The 23,289-nt window shown below is 36.4% G+C and overlaps 1 long non-coding RNA gene across 1 annotated transcript; it reads left to right on the top strand.

The window, feature by feature from the left end:
* Positions 1-4,098: 4,098 nt before the first annotated feature.
* Positions 4,099-19,909, top strand: LOC116653540. Its single transcript, XR_004307598.1, has 4 exons — positions 4,099-4,275; positions 12,600-12,717; positions 14,000-14,117; positions 15,195-19,909. It is a non-coding gene; the product is annotated as an uncharacterized LOC116653540 (long non-coding RNA).
* The last annotated feature ends 3,380 nt before the right edge of the window (positions 19,910-23,289 follow it).

The raw sequence follows: 23,289 nt of genomic DNA, 5'->3' as shown, positions 1-23,289 counted from the left end.
TGGTAGAAGTGCCGCTCTGCTACATAGAGGCTTGAATCCCGGGAGGTTGGACTCAATGATCTCTAAGGTCCCCTCCAACCTGCATGAGACTATGATACTATAATCATTAGCAGGTTCAGAGCAATGGTTCAGAGAAGTGGTAAAAAACATTTTTCCTAGATTCTTGAGTCTCCAAACAGAGATGTACTTGTTTAAATTTATACATGCGAGTAGTCTCACTGGAAACCCTCTTAAACTTGAGCGCATGTGAAAACCATTTGCAGAATAAACTCTTGGTGTAGTTATATCTGACTCATCTTGAATCTGCAAAATAGCTTCTTGAACTTTTTTTTTCTGAAGTTTTGAAAGTCCCGGTGAGCACTGGATGAAATATCACAGTTCTTATTTCAGCTGAATATAACTTGGCCTTCTTTAATTAGAGCAATGTTTTCTTTTCAAAATAATAATTGTAATGGAAGGTGTTAGGGAGTTTTAATGGGATGTGTTTTCTAATATACAGCAGTAATGCTTTGTGATTTTTATAGTGCCTTTCATTGTAGGCTCTGAAAGTGCTTCATTAATGTTTTAGTCTCTCACATCACCCCAAGTGGAATGGTGTCGTGCTTGTTTTATAGAGTAGAGAGTAGAACTGAGAATGAGATGTGAAAATGAGAATCCCATCTAGAGTCTGCAGGGCTAATAGCTATTCAGACTCATTCACACAACACACACACGGTCTCATATATTTTACTTTTTCTCATATACTTTTATCCATGTTCCTTTAGATACATTTAATGGTTGACAAGTAATTAAAGTCATGAAGATAACAGCACCCTTGACTTTGCAAATATTTCTGAATAGAAAATACTCACTCAGTTTTGCTTTCATTGTCCTAAACAGGACTTAATATGTGTGCTAAAACCAGTCCTATGCCTAAGTACTTTTTGATTCAGGCTCTAGTTGAATAACATAAATGAACTGTATTAGAAAAAAATGATAGGCTTCATTTTTGGAATGGACACCAACAAAATCCATTCTTATCTGAGCACTGGCACCTGGCAAACAGACTGATGTGAATGCAAGTAAAGTGCTTATTTAAATATTAATTTTCTGTAATGCAGTAATAAAAGTTCAGATTGCTTTTTTTTTTTTTAAGAACCATTCCTATAGTCTTAAATTGATGTGTTTCATGATGAAATGATAAACAGAATATTTTCCTGTTTCTGTCTGACTCTGAAACTGTTGCAAGCCAAAAGCTGAATTGAGAGTTCTGAATACTGCCTATATTTTCCTGTTTCACACAAATATTTCATTACATAATATGAAAGAAAATGATTTTAATCTGTGCAAATTCAGTTTTCATTTCTGATAGACTGATCTAACTTGAATAAAATAGCATATGATTACACAGAAAATATATATTTGTTTCTTCATAGCAATTCTATTCATAACTTGCACACCGATGAAAAAATAAATAAAAACACACTAGAGAATTGTGAAGAAAATGTATCTGCAGAGTGTTTGGTGTTTTTTCCTTTCAGTGTAGTCTTCAATTAAACAGAGGCTTGTGATAATCCTTTGTACGTTTAACCAGTGTTAAAATTAACAGAGGGTTATTGTACCAAAAAGGGAGTATTTCAAGCAAATAATCCCATTAAAAATATTTTTAAAACATTTTTTCAGTGTATTTTGTTGGTGGTTATGGTGGCATGTTTGATTAATGAGCTGTTTTATTGGTGATGCAAATAATATGTAATGTCATAAGACCCATATGTTGTAGATTAGAGAGGTATTAAACTTACCTTGGCACAAAGTGAAAAATCTAAAATATCCCTCTGGTAAAATATATCATTCTAGAGGAACAAGACGTGTTGGCATTGCTTGTATTTATGCTTTTGATAAATGACATGTCATGTTTACTTAGTTTCAGTATCCAGTAAAAATCCATTCTTTCTCATACTTTGCTTCTCTTTTTTTTTTTTTTTTTTTCTGGATTGCTCCTGTAAATTCTATTTGCAGTGGCCAGCAACAGTCTGACAGTAGGCTGCATGCTGCCTGATAGCAATAAAGACATGAAGGGAGACAGCACTGTCTAATTTTCATAAGATAATTTTTGTATTTATTGTCTTTTATCTAGAATTGTGCAAACAACAGAATTAGGAAGGTATGCATGTTCAGGGAGCATGATGTGAAGGATCCTCAGCAAAAGCCCAAACCATATAATGGAAATTCACTTGACTCAATACTGCACAGTAAAGCTGAATTGCAGGTCAGTTTATATTTAAAGATCCACTAAAATTCTGGGGCCTTTGAAAAAAGTTTAGTTGGGAAATGATGATCTAATTTCTGAATCTAACTGGGAACTGTATACAAACAAACAAACAGAGAACAAACTCAGAAACATGTTAAACACTATGGCTTAAGTCAAATTTTACTTTGAGGTTTTGAATTCTGTTGACATATAATGATAAGCTAGAATCCAGAAAAAGCTTTGTTAGCCCTATACAGTGAAACTGCCAGGTTTCATGTTATTCTCTCCAGGTTTATGCATAGTCTGGAGAAAAGTCTGGCTCTCGGGATTATTTGTATGACTGTTCCAAGGCCAAAAATGGCTACTTCTTCTGGTGATAAAAATCCAAACAAGAACTACATCTCAGAGGAATACAACTGTCTCCTTTCCAAACTTGATATTTTCTTTCTAGTGATATTAGTCTGCTCCTTCTTTTCTTTGTTTTTCTATGTTAGCTTTGATAACCCAGGAAATGCTTCCTTATCAATTGTGATCATTTCCGATTGGAAGTTTTCTGCCAGGATGCAGGGACCTTCAATTCAGAATGTAAAATGTACCACCATGTGGAACTGCATTTATTGTCTGCCAGCCCATTTCTAGAATTCTTGCTCAGACAAGTGTGAAAACAACTATCTATCTCCACTCACTCAGAACAAAATGTGAACAGATGTGATTTTGATCAGGATCATCAGCAAAAGTTACTTCTGAATGAAGAGGAAATAAATGTAAAATTTGTTTTACACTTGCATTTTCCTCTGTTAAAGAAAGCACACTTCAAAAGCTGATGATTCTGCCCCAAATCTACAGTGGTCCTCACTTGCTCCTGCAGAGCAAAAATTTAGTGTGTGGAGTCAGACAAAAATGAGTTCTTCAGTAAAGATGGGAGTGACATCTGGTACCTGAGAGGCATAATTTATTGCTGCTTTGTCATCTTGGTCAGCAGCATCCCTTCAGGATCAGCAGGTAAGACCACTGCTCTGGTATCTCTCAGGTTCCTCTGAGACATTTTAGCAGTAGCTCTTCCTGAGATCCAGTGATAAAAGTTGTTCTGTACTCTGTCTCAGGAAATGATACTGCTGGATGATGTAACCTTGGGCTCCTGCTTCCACCACTCTCTTTACAATACACACTCATCTGGAAATGATCATCTGGGCTCCAACCTTGCAAACACTTATGCATGTGCTGCACTATGCTGCAGTAGATTTCTTTAAAGAAATCAATGGGTTTGTTAGAAAGATTAGGAATTTGTCTATGTGTTGACAGGATTTTGACCCTAGTCACCACAAGAGGATTTTAAAATACCAAGGTGGTAGTGGTGGGGAGGGGAGGTTTTGAAGAGAACAGATTTTATTAGCCAGCATACAGTTTTGACATAAATGTGTTTTTAAAATCAACAAAACTGAAAATGTATTTTTTTATGTTCAGTAGACCCTTCTCCCTAGGATGTCTCTCATCATTTTCCTGAAAGACCTGGCCATGCATTAACCAGTATTTTTTTATTCATCTTGATAGCGTTGTTACCTTTAAAACAAAAATAAGAACAAAAACTACTCCAAAAACACATCATAACTAATGTAGCCTACATATATTACTAAAATAATCAAGTCTAAAAAATAGACATGGAAAGGTTTAAAATAATTATGTAAATTTACCCAGAGCCCTATTTAAATACACTTTTTTCAGGCTTACAATCGAAAGAGAACACCTTTAACCAATCCTTAGTGATTGCTGAGGAAGCTATACCTACACACCTGCATTAAACTTAGCACAATGTGCTATAAAAACCTCATTAAACATCCAAGCTGCCTTTGTAGCAGCATTAAATGTGCTTCTATACACATTCAGTAAATTACATACTTATAAATGACTCATTTATAATAGCTGCAGGCTGACAGCAACAGTGAAAACTCAGGTTTTTTTTACTTGTCCTTTTTGATGTGTTTTTGGTTTTTTTTTATTTGAGCAGCTGATGATCTTGAACTACTTGTTGACAGAAGTCAAAAAAGGTAAGGAAGTGTTCTTTATATACCTTCTTTTTCATTTGTAATGCTACAGTAATCAGACATGTCTCAAACTGGAACTGTACTGTAGCAGACACAGTCATCTCTCTCTCCTGCACATTTCTGCTGGAGTTAGTATTGAATCATTATTGATGGGTCAATAATGTAAAATTCAATAATCCTGTTACAATACCTCAGGAGGCCAAAAGACAGCATATTGCTTGCTTATTCGTCATAAAGAATCATACCATGAATCAAGTTATTTAGAAATGTTAGGACTGGGGTTCCCTGACAACAAACTGGATCAACAAATTTAACTAGAGAAATATCTGCTTTGTCATGCAGAAGGAGAGGCTCACAGTAGAGGTCTTCAGGAGTATGAAAAGAGCAATCAAGTTCAGCTACTTCTATTTAGCAACACAACAGTCAGTTAGAAGTTATGGGTTTGGCAGTGCTGATTACTCGTGGTCCATCATGTATGCTGCTTCGTTTTTGTAGTATTGGAAATCAGCTTAACTTAGTGTACCTGACCCCACTGTAAAACTGAGAACCTTAATAGCAAATAAATAAATAAAGTCAGGCTCCTAGATACAAAATGCAAAACTGAAAGTAAGAATATAAGGAATAAGTCCTTTGGCATACTAATCTTATCCTTAATGGCAAGATACCTTCCTGTATGCTTCAGCATTTGTCACCCAAATCCTTTAACCTTCCTGTAAAGAATCCAGCCTTCCAAATGACACATTTGCTAGAGACCTCCCTCTGCTGTGGGTCTTCAGCTAGTCTGTCAGAACTATGAGAGACACACCATGATATCATCCTACTGTGGGAGTATATATGACATTATCACTTCTTCCTCTCTTTCTCTCTTATTTTGTTGTGTTAGCTACTATTTTGGGTAATGAAGCCGGTACTGCTGCTTACGAAGTCCAATTTGCTTGTTCTTTTCCTCTAAGCCACTAGGATATGTCTCTGTCACATCTCAGTGCAGTCCCAGGGCAACCATATTGTTGGGCTGTATACCCAGTTACTGAAATGATCAAAGAACTGTGGCTGTTGGGGAGAGGAAAGAATTTAGAAGAATTTCTAAAACTTAGCTCACCACCACAGTAATCCAGACTGAAATGCTTCTGCTCCCTCTTCCATTTAAATGCATATATGCCTAATTAGGAGGAGGATTTAACAACTGTTTAAGGAGTTGTTAGTGATAGGATAAGGGGGAATGGTTTTAAACTAAGACAGGGGAGATTTAGGTTGGATATTAGGAGGATGTTTCTCACTCAGAGGGTGGTGACTGACTGGAACAGGTTGTCCAGGGAGGCTGTGGATGCCCCATCCCTGAAGATATTCAAAGCAAGGCTGGATGTGACTCTGGGCAGCCTGGTCTAGCGGTTGGTAGCCCTGAACATAGCAGGGGGTTGAAACCAAATGATCTTTGAGGTCCTTTTCAATCCAGGACATTTTAAGATAGGAGAACTTCTACTCTCTAAATCCAGAAGAATCTATCTCCAGATAACCCTATGTCCTGGATGGAAGAAGACCATGTAACCCTTACCCTGAGATCAAGTGCTGTGACTAACCTTGATTTAAATATTCAAATCATAGAAAATCTACCTCGTCCCTTAGTTTCATTCCAGTGCTTCATTAGTTTTGTTGAATGGTCATTGTGAACTATTAATTTTCCAGATTGCTCATCTTTCTAATCAGAGACTACCATGTGATAGTACAGATGATCATAGACAATAATGAGGACTTCAGTAATTAAGTTTTGTGGCATTCTTAGATAGTTAAGTCTTTCACTATGAGGGATGTACACCTTTGAAATTTTACAGAATTTTCCAAAATAGAAAGGGTATGGGAGGAGAAAAGGAAGTCTGCATGACACCATGTATTAGGAAAAAAAAAAAAAGAGAAGTGCTCAAGGAGAAGGCTAGTCGAAGAGAATACGAAGGAAGATGGAATGAACTTATTCATGTAGTAGAACAGAACATTAAGCAAAGACCAAGTCCACCTACCTGGACGTGTGAAAGAAGCAGGAAAATCCTTCCCTTTACCTTCTCCAGATATTTTGCTTTTATTAAACGTGATAAAACTCTGCTTCTACTATCTGAGAATTTATAATCCATAATACTCTAATCTTAACAGGAGGCATTTCTTAGAATAACCTTCTGTTCTCACTAATGCTATGAAAAAAGCAAAAGTTCATATTTTGACCTGGAGACTGGTTCTAAAAATTACATCTATTCAACATGAAGTGTGACATGTTTCTCTTCAGAATTCTTGTGCTGCATTTTCAATAGGTAAACACATATTCAGAAAAGCAAACATGAAACCAAACAGCAAAAGCTCCAAATTAGTGAAGTTGCTCCAAACAGATCAAAAGTTAACCTACAGAGACTAAGAAATTGCTGGAAATAATGACTTGTTCATTTGACCCTAATGTCCATCAATAATGAACTGCAACTTTTGGAAACAAGCCCCAGTATTCACTGGGCCATTTGTGTAAAATCTGAGATGACTTATCTAGGGCTATATTTATCGGGTTATTCCTCATTTGTCTTTAAGCAATGTTTTTTGGATTTTATAAGTATCATATATGCAGAGGGTTTTTGAAACAGCAGGCTGGCATTGAAAACCAGGACTGCCCCAGTCAGACCTTTACAGTTTGATGTTAGCACTGTAAAATCCAGATGCCATTCTTTTATTACAGAATTTATATTGGATATTTGCTGCAATGGACTCTCACACCTTCCGCTCCCATTTTTATGTTCATATTGAGAATGACTGTATTTTTGTTTTAAATATGTCCAGCCATGCAGCCTCTAGTTATTGTCTCAATTCTCTCTTTATTGCTGCATTCAATCATCCCTTCTCACAAAAATTCCTTTGTTGTTGTTTTTTTTGTTTGAATTTAACTTTGAATTACATCTTTCTTACTCAGTTGCTGACACTTTCTAGCACAATTCTGTTAATTCTTACGTAGTTATTATGCATGCTTTAGTACTTAATATCTTTATCCCCTCTGTCTTTTGGCATGTAGTTGTAGAGGGGAAAAGAGCAACATATTATTTTTTCTAAATTGCCTTTTATAATAGGAATGGATATTTGTAGCTCCTCCAGTGGGAGAAAAGTGATTGAAAAACACATTCATATACTGTGCATTCTTTCTAAGTACTGCAGCAGAGTTATAGAGAAAGTGATATTCTCTAATGAGTGATTTGATCAGAGAGTAACAATAATGTTTTTTGCACCTGGATTCCTGCACTATAATTTTATTACAAGGGATTTAAAGAGAAGATTTTTATGTAAGTAAACCAAGATAATTTAAAAAAAAAAAAAAAAAAAAAAGAAAGAAAAAAATGTTTTCATCCTTGTTTCATAATATTCTGACAGAAATGCTGCTGCTGCTGAAGGGAAGTACTCACTTCCTTCCCTTCTCCCCTCCCCTGATAACATAATAATGATATACTGGGGAACTGGGGACATACATTGAAGGTATGGGGATTATCACTGTCTTCTCATCATCTTGTTATTCACTAAGAACTCTCTGGGTATCTGTCAGTGTTCCTTAAGAGTAATAGTTTAATGACGTTTTGGTCTGTCTCAGTGCAGTCACTGTTATGCTCCCAAAATAAGCTTACGTGAATTGTCTTTGCTGTGGTAAAGCCAAACACTTGAACTGTCCTCCTAACTCCTGCTCACGGTGAAGAGCCTGTGAGATAGGTTGCACATTTAAAGAAGATGCCCACACTAAGCATTTCAACTCTCTGTATTATGAGCTGAGTCTTGGCAGAGTATCTGAAGCATCCCAGATTATCCTGTATGCAGCCTGTATGAAGGCCAGGTACTAACTCAGACATTTAAATTAGATACAAGAAATGTAGACTGTCTCTCTGGTAAAGGCGTTGATTGTCCAGGCTCTTTTGACTGTGTTGACAGTACTGGGGCACTGCCTTACTACTAGTACTCCACATACACAGTGAAATTAAAGCAAAGCAAGAATGTCCTGGTTACTATGAATTAAGCAATAGAGGACAATCTGGGAAGAGTGTAGTTTCATCAGTGCCTGTGGCTTTAGTTTATATTCTGGACTTGATGGTATCATTCTCCTGCATCAGCAGCTTGTCCATCTCCTGGAGTTCAGAGGTCTGAGAGCAGGGCACAAAGTATTCTATATTTTGGGCTCTCCAATTCATTGCTGAACATTAAGTAGCAGTTGCTGGGCTTGTAGGTGTTTGGATATGTAAAATACCTAGTTTGTGCCTGCCTTAAGCTGAAAGTGTTTTCTTAAAGAGTTTTAGGGTTGGTTTACACTTATTACTTCCTTAATTTAATTGCCTGCTAGTATTCTTATGAGTATGTGAATAGTCCAACTTCCATTAACAAACATCGTGATCTAGCCTTTCTATTTCAAGCATGCTAGCAATTCATAAACATGTTAGAAAGTTCTTCAGACTATTCCTTTCCCTGCATAAAGGTTGGTGAAAAATGTCAGTCTGAGTTAATGTTAATCTTAGAGGCAAAGCAGTTCAAAAATCACAACCTTGCATATCATATGTCTTAGAACTAAATCACGTTTTTTCCCCCTTTCTTCTCTCTTCCTTCTTCCCTCACCCTACTACTCTATTTAAAGGCAATGTAACATCATTGCAAAGGAAACTCTCTTTTCTGCACCATCGATCATTAATGTCCCCCTGCAAAATCCAGCCCCTCCCATTAGGGAGGCCTTCCACATTTACCATTTGTGTTATCTTCCCTGTATTTTTGTCTGACATGTTGATTTATCTTTTGCTAACAAATTTGGTCATGTGGCAAAGCTGCTGTATTCCAGTTCAGGTCTGATAAAATATTTTGGTGCTCTGTAAATCATAGCCGGGTTGTGAGCATGGGGAAGATGAAGCTAAGAGGAAAGAAGGATTTTTTAAAATAAAAAATTGCATGTGCATCATTCAAAAAAACTAGTCTCACATTTAGCCAAAGTGTTGCTTTGGAAGTTATAAGTAGGTTAGCCTGGCAGAGAATTTTTTCCAACACAAGGAACCTCTAATATAAGATGCCAAACAGGTAGTTTAATGGTAAAAAACATAGAAAATATGCAAATTGACACACACAAGAGCTTTTCTACATTTTCTCCCATCTGCATTGGTAAGTCTTAATGCAGAGGACAGAAAGTCTGAAGAGCTGACATTAATTCCAAACATTTCCTCATCATTCAGTGTGACCAGGCACAAAACATTAGGCCTCTTCATACCTGAGGTCTGCTTGTATAAAATAGAGTTGATAATACTACCTGTCAGAAGTGGTGTGGGGCTGCAAAAATGAATTAATCAAACTACAAGTTTTGGAACTTGACAAATGGATGTGAAACACCACGGTGGTTGCAAGGTCCACTGAAGGCTGAAATGGGTTGATCTGAGATAAATACCAGCAACTGCTAAATTCATTGTTTTTTCTTTCAAATTTCTCTTGCTCTCAATCTCTTATCCTTTATTTTGGCAGCTACTATTAAGTAATCCTTTCATCTAGACTGTTAAAAAACTGAAAAATATTAAAGTAAAAAAGAGGAGAGAACATGGTAGTTCAGATGTAACACAATGTTGAAAAACTGGAGAACAGTCCCTGCAACCATCAGATTAAATTAGTCAGATTGTGGGACCTCCTGTCTGAAACTACCTAAGATAACAAATATCTAAAAACACTATACTCCTAAGGAGGACAGAGTACAGGGAAAAGTGTCATGATCTTTTCTAATCATGAGTTGCAGGGTGACCCACTAAAATTCAGTTCCTCAAGATGAAGTGCTCATGGATAACAGTGAGTAGCCAGGTTCAGTTCCTGTCTCTGTCAGAGGATATCTGATTCTCCATTTTATAGCAGCTAAATCCTTCAGTGGATCTTGTCCTACATAACATCACAGAATGGCTTGGATTGGAAGGGATCTTAAAGATCATCTACTCTCAACCCACAGCAGGTGGTGAGTTGGTTGGCCCCTCACCTGCCAGGCTGTCCTGAGCCACAACCAACCTGGCCATGGATGCCTCCAGGGTTGGGACATCCACAACTTCTGTGGACAGCCAGTGCCAGAACCTCATCACCCTCTGAGTAAGAAATTTCCTTCTTATATTTAGTCTGAATCTCACTCCTTTAGTTTGAAACTGTGCCTCCTTGTCCTATCACTATCAAATTGGGCAAAAAGTCTGTTTTCTTTCTGATTATAAGCTCTTCTCAAGCACTGGAATGCCGCAATGAGTTCTCCCTGCAGTCTTCTCTTTTCCAAGATAAACAAGCCCATCTTCCTCAACCTTTCTTTATAGGAGAGGTTCTCCAGCCATCTGATCATTTTCATTTCCTCTGCATCTGTTTAATTAGCTTAACATCCTTTCTGTACTGGGTGCCCCAGGCCTGAACATAGTATTTCAAATAGGGCCTCATGAGGGCAAAGCAGAGGGCGACAATTACTTCCCTCACCCTGCTAGCCACACTTCTTTTGATGCAGCCCAGGATAGTGTTGGCCACCTGGGCCAGAAGCACACAATACTGGCTAGTGTCAAGCTTTTCATCCACCAGGACCCCCCAGATCCTCTTCTGCAGGACTGTTCTAAATGAGTTCTCCTTCCAGTTTGTATACACACCTGGGATTGTCCCAACCCAACCGCAACATCAGCTGCACTTCCTTTGTTCACCAGTGCCACCAACTGGCAGAACATCCAGTGCTGAGTCTGAAGTCTAGCATTCCAGTTTGTTGCAAGGGGAGAGAATGAACAAGATGAACAAGACTCACAAATCATGCAAGAATGTGAGTAGGTGCTGTTAAGAAAGGCTTAAGAGAAAGCTCCTGCCTAAAAAGAAACGTTGTTTGAAGCTAGAAAATATTTATTAAAATTTAGAGTAAGTCAATTCTTTCCCCAGAAAAGACCAAATGAGTTGCAGTCTTTCCATTTGTCACCTTAATCTTTGGATTTCAGAGCCTGTATTTCCTTTTCAAGTATTTCAATGAACAATAAAGTATCAAGAGGAACAGGAAAGATAGACAGAGGCCATCCTGAGACTTGAGATATTAATCCATGTTGTTTTTTCCTAAGAAATTCAGAAGATTTTTTTTTCTTGATCTTCCCATTAATGTCTTAATTTCTCAATATAATTCTAGTAGAATTAGCGTTATCCTGTTTTCTCTCTTCATCTTATCCTTGACCATCTATTTCAGAAGGACTAGTTCCTATTTAGTGAATGGTGACTGTTATTTAGTACTTACAAAGTATTCAGCATGTGGGAAGCTTCATTTGTAACTAGTTTTGAATAAACAAAATAATGAAATATAAATACTGTTATCAAAAGCATTATTTTCCTACTTGCAAATTCTTTATCAGTGGCAGACATAGAATTGTTCATTCTTTTCAACACTTTGAGATGTGCAGGTGCAAAAAAAGGAGTTTTATGCAGAGTGACTACTGCCAGGCATGTTATCTTTTGATTTGAATTTCTTCCTTTACCATTATAATTGAAAGCTCCATGTACTAACAAGAAAAAATACACCACTTCGAAGCAAGATAGCAGACATATTCCAAACAATCATTAAATCATTATTTCTACCTGTAAACTTGGCCTCTCTAACTCCTATCATACTGATAAAGTCCCAGAATGATAATTGGCATGCTGGCAGATAAATGCATTGCATACTTTATAAAATATGCATGCAGTTCTCTGTGACTGCTAAAGAGACACAAATTCATACATTCACTATCAGTAAGCTGCTTCTTAATCATGAGCTATCGTTCACTCAAATTAAAGCACTCTCTTTTCAGAAAGAAAAATAGAGTCTTAAAGCTTCTAACAGTTTGATTTATTGTAACACGACAATATTGGGAACATTAAATGTTACTATTGGTGCTGTCACTTTATCATGAATTAAGCATAATTCTTGTACTTAAGAGCTCAGAAACTACTTTGTTTTGTGTTTTTTTTTAGAAGGAAATTTATTGCTCTCTATAAGCAGGTATATAATTCCCTCTTTTAAAGAACCAATAGAATATCTGCCTTCAAAAGTGGCTGAACTTGTAATTTGTACTTTTGACATTACTTTGCATAAATTATCTCTTAACTTCACCTATTCCTTTTGAACAGTAGGGCACAGTGTATCTTTACTGCCTTGGTAAGAATCACTAGAAATAGATAACTAATTCACAACATAAAATATAACAAAAACAATTAGAATTTCAAAGGAAATATTATCTTTCTCATTAAAACAATCAAATATGTTTCTTCTATTAATATCCTTATATCCCACCCATGATCTATATATATCCATTACTAATGCTGTCCTTTGTAAACAGGAGCAGTTTCTGGCCTTGAAAAGATACCCTTTGTTTTCATGCAGACGGATTTGTAGAAACACACATTCTTTCACAAAGATCAAGATGTCTCACTATAAAAAATCATCTAAGGACTACAGTAAGTAATGTTATTATCATATTTAATAGATGGGGAGTGGAGATCCCATTTGGGTAGTTTATTCATCAAGGTCTCTGTCTATAATTATATTATATTGGCAGGGTAGCTACCAGTCCAAGTAACTGCTAAAATTCACTCTTTGTGAATTTAAGCCTAGTTAGTTATGTATGAATGCTAATGATCTACTAGAATATTATATATTATTATTATATATTATAAATTATATATTATATATATTACATATATATATATATGTGTGCCACGCTTTCATTTGGAAGCTAGCTATTTCTCTCAGTTTACTTTTGTGAATGAAGTTGTGGTACAGTCTAGGAAAGCTGAAAACTCACTTTTGTAATCAGTTCCCTAGGTCTGCATCAGTGGACCAATAAACTATGCCTCTCCAGAAAATTAATGTAAACTGTTTAATAAAGTGTCAGATCTACAGCTACCCAGTAAAAAATAGGAAGAAACTGCTGATAACCTTTTTTATGACAGAGGATAAACCTGAGGAAGGACCTGGCTCAAGGGAAGAATATTTTAAAGAAGAAAAAGGTCACGGAGTTTGTGATGGGTGTTGAAAAAAGAATAAGACAAATTTACAGTGAAAGAAACAAGCAGGATTGCCAGAACAAGGGAATATCTGAATATGTCTGGATGAGCAGCTACGATACAAAAGATAGGTTAACTTTCCTTCAGTCTTATAACAGATTCCACTACAAATCCTCACACCTGCCATTTAAGCTCATCTGCATGAAAATTCTGATGGTGGAGCTATCAGCTGGATCCAGTTCTCTTTTTAGCTAATAGCTGCGATGTGAAAAAACTTCAGCTAAATCTCAAAAGCAAGCAAAACAATCCTATATTCCTATATGTACTTTTTTTTTTGTTGTTTTTTTTTGTTTTTTTAATATATATAAGAACCACAGAGACATTTTCTTAGCGAGTAAAAAAAATTAAAATCAGAAGAGGATTTATCCTGCCCACCAGATGGGAGACGCTGGTCTGTCTTCTAGTTTATAACTAGCAGTTGCAGAGCAGCCATTTTTTTTTGGAATTTGGAATTTTAGCAGCTATTTTTCCATATTTAAGGATAAAATGCCAGATTTTTTTTAAAAAGAGATATCTGCTTTGCACATATCACTACTACTACTGCTGAGCAGAATAAATTCTGTATGTGTATGGTTCAAGACTCACTGCAGTTAAAGTCATCTGAGAGGGATTTACATCCAGAAACAAATGTTAAACTTCCTTTCCCATCCTCCACAATTCTCTTCTATTGCAGAAGGATGATGATGTGACAAAAGCAGCAAATTCCTTTGAAATCCTCTGGGTTGAGGAATGATGAAACACAAGACAAAGCTCTTATCTGTCAGGAATTTTAAAGCACATCACCTTTTCATGTAAGTAACAAAAATTAAACAGTAAATCAGATACATATTTCCAGTCATAAAGATAACATTATATACTAATTCATATTTTTTCTTTTCCAAATGCCTAATTTCATGAGAAAACACGTTCTGCTGGTTGCCTTGACAAACCCGTACATTCTAGATGAAGTTTTATTTAGAAACATGTCAGAACTGTAATTAAAAAAACTGATACTTAGTATTTGTCTATCTTCTTTCATGGTGATGGATTGAAGGAGGCCAGGAAAAAACAAATTTCAATCTGTATAAACAGAAATTAAAAAAAATATCTAGACTGCATCCAACAATACCGCTAGTAAACCTCACTGTGCTTTACGGTTATTATTTTCCAAAAGTACAAAGGATCTGGTTAAAAATGTTTATCTTAACAGCTTTTCATATCTCTCTCTGTCAATGACAACTGTGTCACTTCTATGACACTTCTCATTATAGGAGCTTGTTTGCAGATGTTAATAAGCAGTTCAACCAGTTGGGTTGAAGTGCTTGCCTAAGGCTTCTTTTCTTTCTTTCTGCTTTGCAATTTAATTGTTACTCAGAACAAGTTAGAGAAAAACAGACAGTTTTGATTTTGCTAAAAATTCTTATTGCTATGTAGCTGAGAAACTCTGACAGCTTTATCCTTTGGAATCCTCCCATCTACATTGAAGTTAATGAATGGTATGCTGGGAATTAAAACTTAAAATTATAACTTAATTTACAGTATAAAACAAAACAGGAAGGTAAAGCTGTTACAGAATGAAAAATGTAGGTGATTGGTCCAGAAAATATTCTATGTCAATTTTCTCCACGATTTTTTTTTTTTCCCCTCAAGCTAATCTGATTCATAATCCTCATAGCTACATCCCTTGAAACTATTTAAGAGAAAGAGGTATCTTGAGAGATTATTTAACTTGGCAAAATAATATTCTACCTCTGTTTTCATGGATCTACTTTATTTTTCTTTAAAACAAGATATTTAAATGAATGCAGATGCTCCACATTGAGAGGACTGTGAAGCTTTGCTGCCCTGTTTCAAACTACTCAATGCTAAGTGTTTATTCCCAAATTAAGTTTTGTACAGAAGTAACATATATTGATGATAAGCCACAAGATCTGCTCCAAACATGTGGAAAGGCTTCAGTGTGGACAGTTTTACTTCCAGCTATAATGTAAATGCTGAAGCTGAGAATGAGGGTATGGAAATTCATTAAGACTGGAGTTGGAGTCAATCCTGTGGACTTAGGCTGAAGCAGGTGAATTTTCCAGCCTTATCTACTTCATCAGTATATTGCATGGGAACTGCTGAGTCACGGCCTGAACCACTGATTGATCACCTGTGGCAAAGACTGGTTCAGCCATGGGAGCACAGGTGAAGGCAATTCAGCCTTCCATCCTAGATCACATTTAAGGGCTGACTAACGATCTCTTTTTGGAGATTCTTTCTTTGTGGAGCTTTTCATTGCTAACCTAAATCTTCAGATATGGGTCTTCTCTGCATGTTCCTTTGTTGTCCTACTATGGTACTCTTTCCAATTGTACTTTGTTGACTGTACAGTAGATCTTATGTTTAAATAACATTTGGTTTTCTAGATAATGTTTTATTAACTTAAACCATCAAATATGTTGCTGCTTACAAACTGTAGATTTGTAGATTACATAGAATTTAGACTCCTATGTTTATACTTGCAGTTTACTGCTCATGTTAGAAGTGCTTTATGATTTAAAAAAACCGTATGTGTTGGAAGTCTCTTCACTGGCAGGGAGGCTCTTCTGCTTTACAAGACAATGTTGTGATTGCGAATCTTCCCTTTCCATCAGTGTACTTTGCAAGACTGGAAGCAAACAGGTGTGGAGCTAAACAGGCAGAGAGGAGAAATGTAAAGGGTAATATCCAGCGTGAGAGTAGATGGAGTGTGTAATGATAAAGTAGGATATGCTGATGGTATTCATGTAACCTTGATCATCATCAGCTGGAATAGTTCAACTCCTTATATCTTAAGAAGTTAAATTATGCTCATTTGAACAATAACCGGGAACTATTAACATCCACTTATCAAGAGCTCTTCATTCATGTGCAGTTAATTGCTTGTGTAATGCTCTCATCTAGGTTACTGAAAGACCTGATTCTGGCCTATGCTTCAGTGAAGGCTTAAATGGGGAACAGTAGAAAGGAAGATTCCATAACATGGTCTATAGAATTTCTATACACCATTACATTCTGTACAAAGTATAGGACACGGTGGATGTATCTCTGCTATGAGAGGCAGTTCTGATCATTTCATACGCTTTTGCTCACTGTGGAGTGAAGGCACGCTACCCTGTTCCTACTACAGTACATAAACTTGTCCGTCATCATCGAAGTTATATCTCATCAGGAAAAAAGACAATTTACTGAGCTGATAGAGAAGGTGTACCTTTTGTACCAGAATAACTATAAACCCTCTGAGTTAATTACTACATTTCTAGATATCTGAACTAATTTTTAAGTACTGCTATAATGAACAAAAAGTGCAGAAGTCTTCACTGGTAAAATACTAAATCCTAACAACCTTATATGAAATTGAGCAGTTAGCTCTTTTCTTTTGCCAAGGTGTTCTCTGGGGTAGCCAGTGAGAAAGTCAGATTAATAATTGTTCCTTTCTTCTACTTCCATGTGTTTCCTGTGCACCCTGAGAGAACCAGACCATCCTTCCCTCAGTTTGTACATTGCAGACAACCTTCAGAACAAAACAGCCCCTTTGACTTTACCCTGTTTTTTTCAGTATAATTTCCTTTCACAAATTAAACTCCTAGCATAGAATAAATATGTTCTGAAATTTGGAGCTTTTTAGATCTGAAGAAAGTTTGAGGAGTTAGAAAACAGCTGAGCTGCCTCCCCACGTTTTGGAAGTTATTACACAGGCAAGTCACAAATCCTTTTGTTCTTTTCCACAAAAACATAGTAGGTGAGTTTGCAAAATTAATGGCAGAATTGTGCGATGGTTGATACATTTCTCATATCTCATGAACTTGAAGTCAGCCAGATGACTTTTGAAGCTTTCAAAACCATCCATCTATCATGCTGAGTATTGATCTTTGTGCCTTGTAAGGTTTCCAGCATGGAAATGGAGCATAAAATATTATTTCAATTATTTGCCCTAAGCTACACCAACCTTTAGGTTTGTTGTTAAATTTCAGGGGTTGATCTATGGGTCATTCAATAATGATGAATTACCAAGCATTTCCCGTTCCAGTTTATTCCAGTTTTACCAGAGCTTGAAGCTAAAATACAGAGTAAACACTGGTTTGATATACTTCTCTGTTCTTTTACAGTTTGCATACACAGAACAGTATTGCCATCTTTGTGGCATTCCTCTAGGAAGAAATGGAAACTAAATACTTTACTAAATCTCTTATGTGTCTCATTTTCTTTTTCTTGTAGCTAAAGGATCTTTTATATCTTACTTTTTTGCACCGGCTCTGTCTATGGATTCCTGTATTACCTGGAGTTGTTGTCATGCTGGCAGAAATTAGGGTCTTCAGCGACAACTCTTTGTAGCAGTGCTTGGATATATTACAGTTTTCATGAGAATCTGGATGGGAATTAAAACTATCATAGAAGGGAAAATTCAGTGGGAGCAAAAGTACTGCCTCCCAATGCCATTCATTTTTATCCGTGGAACAGCAAACTGAGCTGGTCTGGAAGAAATGCATGTATTAGCTGCTATGTGATGAGCTGGACTGGGTAAAGAGGAAGGTGGCAAAGAGCCAAAAACAAATGACTGAGAAACTGCTGGTATCAGTTATCCAAGGTTGCTTAAGCAGTTTTACTATTGAATTTTTAGCCGTGGTTTCACAGTTCAGAGTTGAGATTTCTGGCAGATCAGATTTCAGGTTTCTATTCAAGGCATTATCAGATACATCTGGGTCCTGGAAACAATCTGTCTGGGCTTGGTTTGGTTTGGCTGTTGCTGAAGCAGCAGGAGCTGGTTCACAGAACCAAAGGATTGAAAAGGAATCAGACTGAGCTTTATATGCTGACTTATCTTAGTTATGTTATTTTTAGAATGGGCTTAGTTTTGTGTTGGATTTTGCATGTACCTCACTGCCTAGCACATTTTGCAGAAGATAGAGTTAAAACAGAAAATGTGCTTCTGCTATTTACAGGATGCAAAAACAAACAAACAAAACTGGTCCAAAAACAGACCAGTTGCACTTGCAATGCTGGTAGAAAAGACCATCTGTGTTGCAACATCCACATGATAGCTTACTGTCACTCTGTATAAACTCAGCTATTTACTTGCACAAATGTAATTCAGACCATTCATTTGGTAAATATCACAGATTTCCATTGGATAACGGAGAGTTGATGAGGCTGATTTAGTTGGACATTTTAATTAATAGTTCAAAAATGCCTTAGCGAAGGAGTATCACCATATAATCAAATATCCTATGACTATTCATTGAGATAGGATTGTGTTTTGTTGTTAAGTCTTTCAGAAGTCCAAGATCCTGTTTCAATGGTCAGAAAACTACATCTGTATTTATAGAGACAGGGATATACTATAAAAAGGAAAAAAAAAGAATTTTGGCTGGTTCAAATAAATGTCATAGACTGGCAAGCATAATGAAAATACTTCATTTGCTCTACTATTAAAAGTTAATGATGTGTGTATATAATAACTTAAAATCTAATGTATTGGAGTGCTGGCTATGGATTTACCAGAACAGCTGGATCCAACATTCATGCTAATTCAGAGCAGCTGGGTTTCCCTCTGTTGTTGTGAATAGGTGGGATTTAAAGGGGAGAATGCTACCTAATGCCAAATGTAATTTGCAAACTATTGTATCCTCTTGGGATGTTCTGATTGAATTAAGAGGTCTCAGCTAGTTCAGTAGTTGCAGTGTAATAGGTAACAAAAGACATTGTTCATCCTACTTCACTGTAAACAGTATGTAGGAACTTATGCTCATTCATTAAATCTGCAAGAAATTCCTAAAGCCCTATCAGGATTGTCTGAGCTTTAGAACTTATCTTGGACACTGCAGTACACTATAAATGTATCTAAGCATTGGGCTGCCTCCATGTGCTTTCAAAAATGTTCTAGTTCAGGCATTAAAAAATCATATCATAAAGAAAATGTTTACTGTATGACAAAAAAGCAAGAAAAATATGTTATTCATGATGATTATCAGTGTCTAGTGGGGAAAATCCTGTGCTTTAAAATTCTACCATTCTTACCTGCCATCCTCGCTACAGGACTTCACCATCTTTAATACTTCCTGGATTGATTTATCCCCAGAGCAAATATGATTTTATTATTCCATTTTTTTACAACCTTGAGTTCCTCTAGTTTTTTGGTTTTTTGGGGGTTTTTTTGAGTTGAAATTTTTACCATCTCTTCTTTCCTCTCTTCACTTGCCATGTGCTTGATGTTCATGCTGTAATTCAGTTTAGCCTTATCAGACATGTGGTCCCATGATAACAGTGGGGAATATCTTCATTATTATTGTGAGTACAACAGACTACTTATGGAGCTGTGTCTGCATATTTGTGGAGTTTGTCTAGTGTTATCTGTCCTCTGCTAATTAGAATTTAGCTGACAGAGGCACAGAGTGAAAAGGAGGGAGGACATTTTTTCTCTGACTGCTTACTTTAGTCAACTTTTATAATACATCTATGCTGCAGATTGCAGCACAGAAGGGATATATCTAAGTTCAGCTTCAAATTAAAGTTCCTAGATAACAGAAGCAAATTAGCCATTCAAATATAGCTTTGTGCAAGATTCCCAAAGACAATAAACTTGGGAATTCTTAAAGAAAAAGAGGGGGGGGGGGGGAATTGTATTACTAAAATGGGTTGGATTCTGCTAGATAAAGCATTTTTTGTCATAAAGTTTTACTGTTACTCTGCTTGAATCCTCACAGCCTGGAGGCAAGCAATATGAGCGGCATATGAATTGAACTGTGCTGCTTCCTTATTGTGAGAATCTAAGAGAAGTCTGGAAATGCATGCAGTGGAATGAGTTGAAATTTTGATCACCTTCCTCAGAACTCACCAAGAGTACTGAGACCTCGGCTGCTCTTTAACAGATATCAAGAAAGAAACTTCTGAGATATAGTTGAGTATATAGCAGAAAATGTTTGGTGAACTGCATGTGTTTCTGCCATGTTTTTTTCCCCGTAACTGTGTTTGTGAAGGGAAAAAATGTACTTTGTTGGTCTTGATTTTTTCAGCTTTTAGTTTTCTTTATTGCACTTTTGACTGCTCTTACGATACATGGCAGAGAAATTAGAAGCAGTGTGTTAAAAACAATGTAGCAGCTATGTTAGATATATCTTTTATATTAGTGTGGCATGAATACTGGTTACACTGTGCTCTTCTGTTCCACTGCACAGAACGTCTCACCTGTGGGTCTGGGCTCTGGCACCAGACAAGGCTCAGGAAAATGGTCACCTGTCAAGACTGCAGGTGGCAAAGGGTTGCTTTCAGTGGGGGACTCTTAGAGGGTGAGTCACCTAAGAGGCATTTTTATTCCAATGTGCCTCAGAAAGGAATTTCAGTGCTGTCTTGGAACCTTCTTCCAGCTCTATCATTCAAATCATTGAGTGGAGAACAAGCAGTGTGTTATGTGCTCTGGAGAGTAGGAAGGGTGATAGCAGTGAGCAAATATGAAGTAGAAATCAGCTTTGAACTTTCATTCAATGAATGGGAAGGTGAGTTTTTAGCACTTACTACCTCTATCCTGAAGAAACTGTCACAGAGACATTACAAGGGAGTCACATCCCAAATCTAAAATTTGAGAGGTGTACCTCAAAGACAAACTTTAATTAACAACATGTGCTGCTGAAATTAATTAGAAGATCTATTTCAAGCAGTAAGTCATTAGGGCAAAACAAAAACAAGGGTGGATGAAGACCTCAAGAAAAGAAATAGCACAGTTCATCACTAGTACTAATGCTCAAATATTTCCATCATCAGGCTCTCAGGCTGCAGAGAGAAACTGTTTCTTTTTCCATTACTCAGAAGGTTTCATTGTGAAATGAAAACACATGTTGCTCATCTGTTTCTGTTAAAATTCTGAAATCTTTAGAGCCTTTGTTTGGGCTGATGTCTAGAGCTAATGCTTATCATTTTTACCCTTTTAATTTTTTTAAAATTAAATCTTTTCAAGCATCTCTCAGACTAGAACATATTTATTCTCAGTATGAGTGAGATTCTCTACATCTTACGTGAGTGGGAGTAAAGCAGAGCTTGTTTTAATATCTCTGGAAATACTGTCAAGGTCTTTGGAATTTGTGCATAGCTTTGAATCCTACAGGTAAATAATAGCATGCAACAGAAATATTTACTGAATGGGATATCTGGTGATTTCTTCTCTAAAATGCAAACAATTTACAAAATTAGCATTTAGGATATAGGAACTGAAGCAAACAAAGAACATGCTGTCATTGTGACTTTTGTGCATTTCACTGGGTTCATTTCTTTGGCTAAAATTGGTGTATTCTGTGCAATCCATTTTGTGTTGCTGCAGGTGGTGGACATTTAGTAATATTCATTCCTCCCTGTTTTCTTCTTAAACTTCAGAGAGAATTCATCTGTCTCACACTGATTAGAGAAAAAAGATGAAAACTTTGTAGTTCAGGTTTACAGTTTTGACCATCACTTCATTCACTTTGCACTCCTCACTTCAAGGAAAAAAAATAAAGGGATTTTGCTGTTGAAAGCATGGGGAAAAAAAAAAAAAAAAAAAAAAAAAAAAAAGAGCAAAAATTGTTGTTGGATGTAATGTGAATAGAAACAAGTTTGGTATGTTCTGCAACTTGTTCAGGCCATTAAATTAATATAAATGAGTAGGTAATAACTAATTGGTTAATGGCGTAAAAGTACTTGAAAGAGAATGTTAAGACTTGTGGGTTTTTTGTTCTTTTTTTTCTTTTTTTAGTTATCTAGTGAACAAGGTTAGCAGTGGAGTGGCTGAAACTCCAGGCACACTGGCAAGGCTCATAAATGAATACAGTCATGGCACTAGTGACCCTCAGGTCTAGCAACAGCTGCACATCTAACAGATGTCTTTATTAGTCTACATCAATATCCAGGAATTTCTCTGTTGCAGTAAAGTGCCTTGCAATACTTTCTGCCTGAACCCTGAGCAAACTAATTCCTAGTTAAGCAGAGGGCTATCACATAAAAAGATCTATGTAATATATTGAAAAAAAAATTTGCCAGAGTATTTTGAATAAACGTGAAGACTATTGAATTTTCAAAATTATATTGAAATATTGTCTCTCAGCCCTGCAATGTTAAAAATGAATCTTTTTTCACATCTCCTGAGTGACAATATTCACGTGGTTCATGAAGATACAGAAAATTCATCTCTGCCATCTGGGACTGAGAATGATGAAATACATGAGAACAGACTTCTGATTGTTCTTAGTACTTTGCAAATTACAATTGACAATTAGTTCTGAGATTCTATAATGCACAAGGGAGAATAGCACTATGCTACCATAATTCTACCATAGAACTGTGCACACCTGCATTCAGCAATGATCTATGTCTCCCTCCTCTTTAAACTAAGGATTTAGATTCCATTTACAAATATTTACTAATTAAGCAGCTCAACAGACTATGCCTTTGAAATAGCTTACACAACCATAAAGTATAAATGTAAGAGTACAAGAGTTGAAAGGATTTATCTGCTAATGAAACAAAGGTCAACAGAAAGAGAGCTGCCAAGACCCAGATTTTTTGCACTTTATATACTGAACTCAGTCAACTTTTTGCAGGTACATTTCTCTTTCTATGATACAACTGTCAAAACTGATAAGTCATTTTTCAGATCAAATTATATATACTTGGGGATTTCTAAAGAGAAAAGAGGCCATTATTCTTCAGCCTAACCTTTTGTGGGTTACAGAGCATTTCCAAGAATTAGTTCTTCAAGACCACTAGCTGACAGTGAACTGCGGTGTGTATCTTTAGGAACAGCAACAACAAAATCCTCATGTGAAATATCCTTTCAATAGAAAATCTGCTGTAACTTTGACATACTAGTTCTTCTGTTTGGACCTTTACTATTAAAATGTCTGCTTCACTTCAGTTAAGTTCACTTCCTAAAAATAGTTAGTTTCTCTTTCTAATACTATTTATTTTGTAAGATTTAAGTTCTCAGTGACCATAAAG

The sequence above is a fragment of the Coturnix japonica genome, chromosome 5 (assembly GCF_001577835.2).
Source record: "Coturnix japonica isolate 7356 chromosome 5, Coturnix japonica 2.1, whole genome shotgun sequence".
In the NCBI taxonomy this organism is placed as follows: Eukaryota; Metazoa; Chordata; class Aves; order Galliformes; family Phasianidae; genus Coturnix; species Coturnix japonica.
The sequence above is the reverse complement of the archived record's forward strand: the minus strand, read 5'-3'. Positions and strand labels throughout refer to the sequence as shown.